Genomic DNA, 12,688 nt, shown 5'->3' with positions numbered 1-12,688 from the left:
TATGAGGATCCCAAAGGGTTTTGGAAACAGGATACATTTACTTCCTCCCTACCCCCCATGTATGTGACGTAGATACAATTATCTCCATTTTGCACATAGGAAAATACAGCAGAGTTAACATAATGGCTGAAAAAGCGAAACTGGAGAAGTTAATACAACTGTATTTCTCTAGTCACCCGGATTAGTTCATAGCTAATCTAGATAACTAAGGCTGAAAGAACACTTAGGTTTTTTAAGTTCCTTCATGTAATCTTACCTCTTTTAGTGTATAATACTAATAGATTTTAAAACCAGAAGGGACCAGCGTGGGGGGGAGGGGGAGGGGGGTGTTAACCTTATGTTTCATTAACACATCTTCTAGAACGGTAGCCAGCTTGTATATAAACATTTTTAAGAGATGGAGAATCCATCACTTCACTTGGTAGTATTTCACAATAGTTAGATATGGTTTTAATATTATTCTTTAGTTCCAATGTAAAATATATCTGTCTTTAAATTTCCAGCTACTATTCTTTCTTATGCTATTCTCTGCTAAAGCAATGAGCCTTTAGCATCCAGTATTCTCTGTACTGCATAACAATGTCTGATCCAATCTGCATAAAGCTATTGTTGGCTATTCCAAACCGAGGAGAAAAAGCAAAGTTCTGCTGACTACCTTTCATTAGTGCATTTTATAGAATGGATATATAGCATACAATGGATTTTATAAAGCTAACTGAATTACAAAGTGATAACCAGGGGCATCTATTGAAAGGAAAGGCGCATGTCTGTCTCATATGGCTGAATTCGCTTTCCCTTTCTGTCTCTCTCAGTATGAGCAACTATAGCAGTGATCCCATGATCCTTTCCAATGGATCTTACCTTTAAGCAATATAAGACTGAAATAAGCAACCTAGGTCAAGGGTCAGCAACCTACAGCCCAGAGACTAGATCTGGACCACAAAGAGATTGGATCCAGGCCTGGAAGGAAGGTCTGCCCTGGCTTGGGGTGGCATGGAGATCAGGCAGTATGCAGCTGTACTGAGCTCCCCATCCTCTCCACAGTCCTCCTACATGCTCTCTTGTGCCTATGCTTACCCTGGCTGCAGACTGGGTGCCTGCAGCGAAGATAAATATAGGTGTCTTGAACTCTCTGGGAGGTGAATATCCATGGAAGGGGTACATGTTGCAAGCTCTGGCCCAAAAGGTTGCCAATCTCTGATCTATCTACTTAAATTATTGGTGCTCTTTTAACCCTATCACTCATAAAAACAAGAGAGGGAGAATCTGTTCTTGATGATGGAGTCCTCAAACTAGCAGTCTGTTTAGAAGATTCTACTTAAGACTTACAAACATCTTATCCTATTTTGGGGTCTAGTTTCTATATACTTGACTCACAAGATGGTTGAGAATTCTCAACATGGCAGATGGTTATAAATGTGCTCCTTAACAACTGGAGTTGCTAAAATTTGATAGTTATGTTTTTCTTTTATACAACTGATGCATGCCAAGGACAGGCTCAAGTATTTACTTTTACAACAAACCTTCAGTATCAACAGCTGTTTTTGAAGTAGGGTTCAATTCAGTGTGTAGTGACCCAAAGCTGCTTTAATTCTGAAAAAAAGACTACCATCAATAAAAACTGGCATGATTACTCTAGAACATAGCCCTGGATTGTTATGAGTCAAATGTTGTATCAGGGATAGAGGCTCCTGCTTGCAAAGTTTGTGTGGTTGAGATGGAGGCAAGAATTGTGGAACTTACTAAGGTAGTTTACACACGCTGTGCTCTGGGAGAGTCAAACCTGCTCAATGGAGAGTCATCACACAAAAACATTTATAGGGGCGAGTAGGCAAGCCAAAAAGATTCACCCTTACTTGTCATTCTTCAAGTGTTATGTAAGAGAAAAGCTATCCATTCCAAATATTTTGCCCTTAACAATGAAGCTTTATGTTCCATATTTTGAACTCCTGCACTGAACTCAACCATTGAATAGCCTAGCTTTTTTTTTTTTTTTTGGAGTCTATATTCTAGCCACAACCCTTTAAAAAGCCTCTTTTTTTTTTTTTTTTTTTTGGAGTCTATATTCTAGCCACATTGGTAACATCATTAAACATGCTGATGTTGCAGATTTTTCAGGAAGATTTCTTTTAGTTTTAGACATATTGCAGCAGAGCAGTAACATGACCAATTTTTACGCACGGTGGGCTTCTTGAACATTGGCTTCTCATTTAAAATGATGTGCCAAAACAACTTTTCACCAGTTATATAAATGATAGATATTTGTTAGTTCTGTCAAAAGAGAGGGATAAATTACATTTCCCAGACCTCACTTGCACCAAGCTATCTGATTTCTTACCATAAAATTCTTTAAAAACAAAGTGGTTTGTGGATTTTCAGTGGTATACTCACGCTTCGTTGATTGTCGTATTTGGCTTATCCATTACCACTGCAATCATTGTTAGTTTTCTGGCTCAACAGAACATGCAGTTGCCTGCTGCGTCTCCATCAGAGCGCCTGATCTCCTTCTAGGTCCTTAATACTATGTTTTTCTTTACGATTCAGGTTCTGATTAGACAACAAAGTCCTAATTTGTTTCCTTGTTTTCCATGAGGTTTGTAAGAATAAACTGAAGAGTTATGAAATGTTTTATCAGAGCTCTCTCAGATCATGTAGGCATTGTTTTCAGTACTTTGAAAAATCTTCACCTTGCTGTGCAATGGCAGTGCAGGCTGGCAGACATGTTTCAGAATGGGCAGGGATAAGCTTGCATTATGCTGCTGGCTCCTCTTGCCTCTAATTTGTTTTCAGTGTGGTATTTATAAATGGAAGCAGCTGATCAAATGCAGAACCATATATACCAGTGGGCAAGTAATATGCTGCTTGTTTTTCTAGAAAATGTTTCTTAAAACTGACGGAGCTTCCTAAGCAGTCAGTGATTGCGAGATCTGAATTTCACTGTATTCCGTTTGTGTTCTGCTCCACTCCCACTACTGCTAGGTGGCTACTGTAGCCTGGCAACACGGAGAATTGCAGTAATCTACGCTCTGCACAACCACTTAAGGCTTAGCTGCTAACTCCTGGTGGTAGTTTTTCCTTTAGCAATTGCTTTGCACCTGCCTTAAATTACACATTTGAATGAAGCATATAGTGGTTACTTTTGTACTCTGCTGTATTTTAGCTTCATGACAGCAGCTAAAGCAGGACAGAGAAGCAACCCTAAAAAATAAGAAGGTGGAATGAGGCCAGCCTAGTCCTTAGAGACCTGAACCAGCTTGTGACAGTGTTTTCTGCTTCTGTTTTCCTCTCTGCTAGTAAGAGAATCATTTTTCACTTGTACTCCATGCTTTTATCATCAAAGTTGTTTACTAGACTATTTGAGGAAACCAAATGCAAAAAGTCAGGAAGTATACCCAGAGTTATGATTTTACCAAACTTCATACATTTCTAGAGGATTAATTCTGCTCAGCTGACTATATTTGTATTTTCACATTGGCACAATGTCGTTAATAGTGACATGCCGCAAAGTTCTAATACGCTTCCTGTGGTTTGATGGTGATTGCATTTCTCTTGGCAGAAATGAGAACTACTATAGTTGTCACTTATTTTATTCTGCATTTGGAAAATCTGTCTGTCTTCTGTGCTCAATTTGGGCATGTAAAACTTGATCCAAAGCTCACCAATGTCAGTGTCAAGTTTCTGATTTATTTTAATGCTTTTACATCAGGCTCATCATGTTTTGCCAGGCAGATAGAAAACAGCGATTATTGCGTGTTTTATTTCACAAACTACCATAATACCCAGATTTAGAGGGGCTACTAAGCAGCAGTTTATCATGGTTGTGTTCCACTTGTACCCAGAATGCAAAAATTTAAGACTGAAGACTCCTATGATTCTCTCCTGATTCTGGGTTTACGTTCTTTGTGTTGTCCTTTTAACAAATTCTACAGCAAATGCCAAATTCAAACCAGCAGAGAGTCTGTTTTACCTCACCCTCAATAAACAGAAAATTCCTTTGCATTTCAACCAGTTCTGAAAGGGTCGCTCTTCCTGATGGTGCAATTACCAACATCCACTCTAAAAAGCTGTTCTTCTTTTTGTAGGGTAAATATAACTAGGCTTGAGCTATTTTTACACCATAACACAGTAGCCCAGGGATTATCACAAAGATGCTTCTGACTTATGATTTGAGAGTTCCTCTGTGCAGGGCCCCTTTTTACTCCCAGTTTTCCCATCTCAGTAGCATCCTAGGATTGACTGATTGATTGATGCTGTGTTCTAGGCATTGTGCTAACTGCAGAACAGCCAGGACAATCCTGGGGTCTAATGGCTGAGTAAGCTGCTGCTGTATCTGCTGCCAGCTGAGAAGAAAGGCAAACTAGGTCAGTCTCTTTCATTTACTGGCATGTTAAGAGTCAGTCCATTGCATGGACAGGAATCTCTTTAATACCAACCAGTTATGTTCCAAAGCCAAGATAACTAAACACCTCCGTTAATTATTCTCAATATGCTGATGCTTGTGTCATGTGTGCCGACTCAAGAGTTGCAGGTTTTTCTTGACTGCTTCTGTGAAGTGTATGAAATGATTTGATTCACTGTCAACTTCTCAAAAACTAAAATACTTTACTCCAACTACCCCAAACCAGCCAGCTGCTCCCCTACATATTACAATTAGAGGGCAGTCCTTGGAGAAGGTTGAGTATTGTCCCTACATGGGTAGTTAGTTATCTTTCCCAAAAAGTAAATGTAGATGATAATATTCAACACCAAAGAAAATCTGTCGGTGCTGCCTTTGGATGTGTCCAAAATCGTGTCTTCAATGGAAGGCAGGACCTAAGCCAAACTTCTCCTCTACCAGGATGTTGTCATCCCAACTCTGTTGTATGGGTGTGAAACCTGGACAATATATTGGAAACCCTAAAAGTTTTGAAATATTACTATCAGTGATGTCTTTGGAAAATCCTTCACATGAATTGGAAGGGCAGAAGAACAATTACCAGCATTCTGGCTCAAGCGAACACAACCAGCTTTGAAGCCATGTATATATAGCACCAGCTCCATTGGACAGTACACATCATTAGGATGCCTGACAACCAGTTTCTGACAAAGGTACTGTATTTCCAACTTGCCAGTGGTCATTATTGAGATATGCCCTTAGTTCCTTATTGTGAATGATTTGTAACCTGAAAACTCATTTCTTGCCGGTTTTCTCTGGGCACCACATGACCTATTTCAACATGCACCTTGATACTCCATACAAGGGTTTGATCTTTCAGACACCAAATCTTAAAAAAACCACGTCCCTTTAGGATATGTTATGTTGAACGCCTTAAAACAGGCATCCAAAGCCATTGGCTGGGCATTTTTAAAAGCTTTATGAATAAAATAGTTTCCAAATAAGTCATTTTCAATACTGAGACTTTTTTTGTTGGCACATCCATCCTTCCACACCTACAAGTGTGCAAGCTTTACACTGTTACAATATTGATATAACTGTGCTTCTATTAATATAAGATTTAATAATGTTTGTCTTTTGCTCCTAAAGAAGTGTGTTCAGTACAAAGAATACATCTTTTGATTAACCTTATCATATTTGTGGGGTTTTTGTTTTTTAGGTTTTTTTTAGAAATAAATTACTGTTTTGAGAGGCCCTGTATTTACTGATTTTGCCATTATACATCATTTAAATCTGAAACCATTGGAAATATAGGTGTACCCACTTTCAAACTCTGAATTGATTCTGGAGGAATAGTATACATAGTTACAATACATTTTATTAAATACTGTATTTCAAAGTTTGTAAAACAATTCTTGGCATGTATTGTATGAAATATCATTTGAATTTTTTCACTGGATCCAGTTTGTTTCTAATTTAGAATATTTTAACATTTCCAGTGGGAAGATGGGAAAGAAGCTGAAAAGTAAGATAACTTGTAATATATTACAGGAACTCTCACTCAGGGTGAGGATGGTCATTGGCATGCAGAGAATAGGGCCAAGGAATTAGCCATCTACAGGAAAATAGTGTCCTACAGATTACGTGGAATGGGGCTGTCACTCCCTTTACATTAGTGTCACTCAGAGACGACCCGAGCAGGGTGTGGGGCCCGGTGCAAATCAACCTGTGCGGAGCCCCGCCCCTGAATGCAAGAAAACCAGCGGCGGATTCAGCAGCGTAGGGGGGGGGGGCCCGAGTGGCCGGACGTGAAGCCAGCGTCAGCGTGGAATCACTGTGGCCGCTGTTCCCTGCTCCACAGGGCCCCTAAAGCACAGGGCCCGGGGTGGTCACCCTGATTTGCGACCCCTAGGGACAGCCTTGGTATCACTCATGTGTCATGCATCCTCTAACTTCCTGTTTGTCTGTCTCTGAAGAGGATAAAAGCTGCATGGAGAGTATAAATGTTGTAACATGTTTTGCTTCCATGTTTCCAAGTGGATGTCTACCAAGTTTAGATGGGAGCATGCTGTGAAAAACAAATGTTCATTAACTGTTATTTTATGCTTTCAGAAAGAGAATAAAAACAGGATAGGAACACTCAAAGAAATAGCAGTCACTTTAAGAATTGCGTGTATTTCAGTAAAATCAGTGGGGGGCTGGAGAGGCATGAGCACTAAGGTGCATGATTAACAGCCCAGAGGTTGCAAGTTTGAGGCCATAGCAGAAGTGCTCATGGTATGGCTTGTCAGATTCCAATGAACCCGAATTCTGCTAAATACCTCATCACAATGACATGAAACAGGAAAGGAAAGTGATCACTGGTCTAGAGGTAGGCAAAAGAACAGTTCTGATTAATATCAAGAACTGGGTGACTTGAGCACTGAATCATTCCCAATGGCACCTTGAAGTACAACAAAGCATCAACCATTCTGAACAAACTTGTCTCGCTACGGAGGCAAATGGGTGAGAGACACGAAAGGAAAGAGCTGTGACCCAACTTCACCAGGATCCACTCCATCCTTCTGAAACTATATGCCATGTTTGCAGTTGAACATGCAGATCTCAGATTAGCCTCTTCAGCCATCTCCGAACTCACGGATAACTTTCCCTATCTACTGGAAGACTGCCATCCTCATATTGAAGGACTGCTGACGATGATAACCAGTTATATGCTTATATAAGTCAAATGATACAGTAGATTGACTCTTAATTTCCACTGTGTAAATGAAGAAGACTCACCTATAAGTGAAGTAAATGAAAGAAGAATGTGCCTTACTTCTGGTTGTCAAACCTGTGTAGTGAAGCAGAGTACTGGTTACCTTAATATGTACACAGGTAGCCTTAATGTTATCAGATTGATTTGGTATATTGCAGTCTGATCTTCTTATCATTGACAGAAATATATCTGAATATAACAGGAAAGAAATGCTGAAACATGTAAACTACACTCTTCTTTTTAGTTTGTTTAGTAATAATTGTGCAAATCTATATAACATTTGCACCAACACTGAAACTATGCAAAATTCATCTATGTTCAGGTTTTGTTACTGGTGCAACTAATGTTTATTGACATGATTCCTAGTTTTATTTTTAACAATAGGAATTTTAATATTAAAAAGTAAAAAATGTGAATTGTAGAGCTGCAAAAGCAAAGTATAAACAACCAACACTTTACTGTTTTTTAAAAATTCTATGGATTTTGGAGGCCTAACTCATGATTTTTGAATGCTTGGCCTTGGCAATACCATTAAAGTTAATTATGTATAAAAGTGCTTTGCTGGGTCAGGGCTCAAAGGAATATCCCACACAGTCCTGTAAAACAAGATTAGCTGATCTACTTGAGTGCTAATTATTCTTACCCTGATGTAGCTTTAATGATGTTTTGCCTTAAAAATCCCAACAATGAACATTCAGAGACAAGAAAGATTTCTGTTTTGCTTTGTTTTAAATGGTACACAGCAGATATACATGCCCACAAGTAGAAGCATAGAGTTCAGAAGAGTTCAAAGACCCTGTGTGAATCTGTATTAATTCACAATATGTAAATGGATGGGACCACTGGCGGCACGGTAGGAAGTGCTACACGCAGAGCCACCCACCTCACTGTGCCAGGCCCAAAACCACGCTCGGAAGTCTCCCCTGGGGAGCCTATGGCCAGTCATCCCCCTTTCCGGAGAACACCCACAAGCCTGGGGTAACACTGCCACCACCCTGGTACTGGTATCTGTTAGGGCTCCATGTAGCCTGGGGTACAGAGACCCTGCAAGCCTTGGGGGTGCTTTGCTCACTAGTAATATTTTGGGGTGCCTCTTTCAACCTGAAGCATCCAAAGATTGCCACCAGCATTGGAGAAAAATGGAAAGCCAAGTCCAATATAGCTGGCCTAGCGAAGGGAGCAATAAAGGCGTCTCTCTCTCCCCTCAGGAATTCACAGTCAGTCATGCTGTAACCCAATACCTTTATTGGGGGGGGGGTAGAACAAAGGAGTCAGAATACACTTTGAGCAAACCAAAATAAGTTGAGCCTTTACAGATATTGGGTATGGTGACCCTTTTAAGACGTGTCTGTCTATACTTAGTTCTAACCTACTAGCTAGTTTCCAGGTCTTTACCTGGGTGAATCATAGGGATTCACCCAGGCAGTACCTGGAGACATGCGTCTTGTGGCTTTTCCAACAAGAGGCCCGAGGAGATAAAGACTTCTTCCCTCAGGAACTGATCTGGCCAGGTCACCTGGTTGACCAGCCAGGACCAAATAGCAAGCAAGTGAAAGAGAAAGGGGTGCAACCGGAATGACCCAGTGCAATGGGATAGACAGAGGGGGATTTTTTCACAGCCACAGCCTGTACATGAAAATATATTGAGAGGAAGGAAAGCTTTTTCAAAGAAATATGTCAGGTTGCCTTTTTCTGTATTCTCAAAATCTTCTAAGAGCATCTACCTATACCTCACATGGGCTCTAATACACCACATGACCACATGATTAAAGAGGAAGCAGCTTCCAGTCAGGCAGTGTGCCCACTGACTCCAATGGGACTGGGATCTAACCCTCTGAGAAATAATAAGCACTCTACTGAAAGATGGATGTGTTATCTCTTGAACTCTCTGGAGAGTGAAATGGTGTATTTACATATTTAACTGTTTTTCTATTTTTTTCTAAGTGGCATAATTAGATACTAAGATATGATTTGCTTGAATAAAGCTATAGCTAATTCAGAACTGGAAATGGTCTGGTGACTTTTGAAGAGAAAGTTATGGTTTTTTACTAGAGGCAGTAGAAGTGCTGTGGATGAAACTGGATTGCTGGTTGTGAGGTTAGAACAAAGCTGCATTCACATCTCTTATTCAGTGGCACAGAAGGACATATGAGCAGGAGATGAAATGGCCAGCAAGTTAACTGCTCATATTATAGTTTAACTTGGCAACCAGCTGGTCTGAATTTAAGTTTGCTAAAATCTATGAACTTGCACCCAGTTTTGTGTATATATGGATACATGTGATTTCACAATGAAATTAGAAGCTCTGTTTTGATTCAGCTTTGCTTCAGGTTTGCAAACATAAAAAGTTGAAGTGAAATGCATCATGCAGAAAAAATGTTCACACATGCTCAAGTGTACCACAACACAGCATTACTGGCCAAATGTCTTACTCAAGATCAAACAGGTTTCTGTGAGTAAACATGGAAAAACAAGATCATAAAAGTTTTTAACATTTATATTGTTATTATTTAATAGTTAACCCCAAGTGTGAGAACAAAATCTCAGACAGCTTACATAAGACTAACCAGAGACTGGTAACCATGATCCTCACTCTGCCAACACCCTTCCTATCCATCCATGAATTTATTAGGTGTTTACAGGAGGGAGGTGTGCAATATCTTTAGCACCTGCAATACAAATAAAGAAGTGATGGAAATCAAATCCCATAAGGACCCCGAATGTCATATAAAATATACCAGAATTCCTCCATAAAATTCAATGCTTTATACATAGCCCAAAACAACTGAGCAGTGGCATTAGAGCTAAATACCATCTAGTTGTCAAGAACAGTCCATGGTCTAAAATTTTCCAACTCTTTAATTCTGCCAAGAATAATGAAAAATCCTTCCCCTGACTCTGCTATTTTATTGACTATGTGCATTTTCAAAACAATATTAGGTTAATCCATGCAAAATTGACATAATTTTTATTGTTATTGTTTATTGTTAAATTTGTATGGAATTTATAGTCTTTCTTTAGCATTTTCCATAAAATGTCTTACATGTTAGTTTAGTTTCTGTTTTTTTGTTGTTTGGTTTGTTCTGTAGTACAATTAGCAGCTTTTGGGGAAATATTTTCCAGTCATTAAAACCAAAAATTAGTATTCTGCAATTCAGTTTTATTCTGTCAAAAATATGGACAAAAGGTTCCATATTTGTGACTGTGTAATTAATATTACATGCAAATTGAACAGGGTTATTATGTCCTGAATAAGCCAGCAAGAGATCCTGGCTCAATATAAGTCACTCAGTTAGTCAAAGTCAGAGACTATTGAAAGGCAGCTGAAGTAACGGAACTAACCACTGCAAAGGACCTGCTTCATCTGGCACATGTTGTCTCATGAATAAAAATGATACTTTGGAAGTTGCATCTTGGCTTTTATTCTACCCAGGAGAGCACACAATTCACCAGCAGACTCTATATGCCTGAAGAAGGATGTTTGTGCCTGACAGCTTGCAAAGAACAATTTTTCCTACCATGTAGTTGGTCTAATAAAAAATATCACATCTACCCAAAGAACCTTGTCTGACTTCGGAAGATAGGCTTTCGAACAGGGTAAGCTAATTTTATGAGGCACTGTTGATGGAGTCTCAAGTATATTATTGTGGTCTCCAGTGTTTGGAACACCCTAAAGAAAGCTTTAAAAAAGACCTTACTTTCTTATGAATGCATTCCAGTTCCCTTTAGAAAGCAGTGATCCTCCCTTTATAGTTTGGAAGGTTTCCACAACAGTGTTCCCTCCAGGCTGTGAATGGGAGGGACAATCATTGTCTCCAGAAAATACTAGACCTCCCAAGCTGCATGACTTCCCTCCCTCCTTCTTCTTTGCACTAGAGATCCACCTTAAGGGAAGGACTGAGATAAGTCCATTATATGCCTCTGCTTGCTTATAAACCAGCAAAAAGTTTGCAAATCTCTAGTAAATTTCATCTTTCTACCGGCTGTTTTCCTCTGCAGTAAAGGAACTAAAGCAAGGTCATATCTAAGCAGTGGTTAGGCTTTTAATGCAATGCTAAGCTGTCTAGCAACAGAGGGATATAAGCTATGGCTACTCAAAAAGCCAAAGGATTTTCTCCTTCTTGAATAGGTTGGTATTCAAATAGGTGAATATTTGGACTTAAACTGCTTGCTACAAATCACTTCCATGAGACAATCACTCTAACTGTGCCTGGGATACCTAGTACTAAATCATACTTTGGTGGCCATGCGAGTCTCAGGAAGTTTATTACTGTAGCCTTTCTTGTGAATTGTGCAAAATGTCATGGACAGTGGCAGGCTGGTCAAAGGTAACCATAAAATGAAGTTAACACATATTGCTGTGTTAATCAGAGGCACATGGATGGAGGGGCTTTGCTGGTTGTTGTTTGGAGTAGAGGTGTATCTGTAGGCATGTCAATGAGAGAGGAAAGTAGCACTAGAAACATCAGAGACTGACAAGAAGAAAGAGAGAACCTGAATAAGCACAGGGTGCACGGCTAAAGTAACCAAAGCACAGAAGATTAAGAAAATGCCTATGGCTAGATTACCCAGGAGCATGGGTAACGGAATAATGGCCACAAGTTGTTGGAGAGTAGGTTTAGATTAGACATCCATAGGAACTACTTCACAGTCAGAGCGGCTAGGATCTGGAACCAACTTCCAAGGGAAGTGGTCCATAGGAACTACTTCACAGTTAGGGTAGCTAGGATCTGGAACCAACTTGCAAGGGAAGTGGTGCTGGCTCCTACCCTGGGGGTCTTTTAAGAAGCGGCTTGATGCCTACCTGGCTGGGGTCATTTGAGCCCAGTTTTCTTCCTACCCAGGCAGGGGGTCGGACTTGAAGATCTACAAGGTCCCTTCCGACCCTACTTCTATGATTCTATGATTCTACGGGCAAATCGGGGAGGAGGGTGAGGGGGTTAAGTGGTGCAATTGCACCCCTCTTTGATTCCTGATCTACTCAAGATTTAAACTGGCTGGGAGGGGCAGCAGCATACAGCTAGTACTGAGACAGTCAATTGACTTCATGGCTTATTATCATCTCCCTGATTCCTGTTAATCTCACTCCACTCCATGAGTATTAAAGACTCTCTATCCTTTTAAATATTTTTTATGTTTCACTATTCAAACTATTCTTTCTTCCGCAATTTTGCTATCTGTTAGGCATTCCTAGTATGGTAACGTCTCAGCCATATTTTACAGCCATGTGGCCTGTTTTTAGCTCTAGTTAAAAGCCTTAACTCAAGTGTGGTAATAGTCATTCAGGTGCAGCAATGACTGACACTGAAGTACTGGATGCACTGTCAAGATGTTGGCTACAAATGTCCAACTTGGGATCCTTAAAATTCTAGTTTATTAGGTGGATTGAAACACTGTAATCATAAACCTTGGGGCTGGTCCCCACATACACACATGTACACACATACACACACACAGTAGCAGGCTACAGAGTCAGGTATACCTATCCTACAAGCGCTGGAGTCTGTCGTTGAGGCTTCTTTCAGCGTGGTGTTATCTTCCAGAAGGGGGTCGCC

At 40.0% G+C, this 12,688-nt stretch overlaps 1 protein-coding gene across 15 annotated transcripts in view; it reads right to left on the bottom strand.

The window, feature by feature from the left end:
- LGI1 (leucine rich glioma inactivated 1) overlaps positions 1-12,688 on the bottom strand; it is a 36,738-nt gene that overhangs the window by 14,243 nt on the left and 9,807 nt on the right. For 3 of the 15 annotated variants that reach the window (XM_014522621.2, XM_025210871.1, XM_025210872.1), the window contains exons 2-3: positions 9,690-9,802; positions 7,157-7,208 (exon numbers count right to left, since the gene is read on the bottom strand). The exons of 3 other annotated variants lie outside the window; for them this stretch is intronic. The gene's annotated coding sequence lies outside the window, so the exon portion shown is untranslated. Of the gene's footprint in view, positions 1-1,523; positions 1,594-2,391; positions 2,999-7,156; positions 7,209-9,689; positions 9,803-12,688 lie in introns of those variants that run through there. 9 more of the 15 variants (XM_014522620.2, XM_025210868.1, XM_025210869.1 and 6 more) reach the window with 7 other exon arrangements.

Source organism: Alligator sinensis, unplaced genomic scaffold (genome assembly GCF_000455745.1).
Source record: "Alligator sinensis unplaced genomic scaffold, ASM45574v1 scaffold472_2, whole genome shotgun sequence".
Classification (NCBI taxonomy): domain Eukaryota; kingdom Metazoa; phylum Chordata; order Crocodylia; family Alligatoridae; genus Alligator; species Alligator sinensis.
The sequence above is the reverse complement of the archived record's forward strand: the minus strand, read 5'-3'. Positions and strand labels throughout refer to the sequence as shown.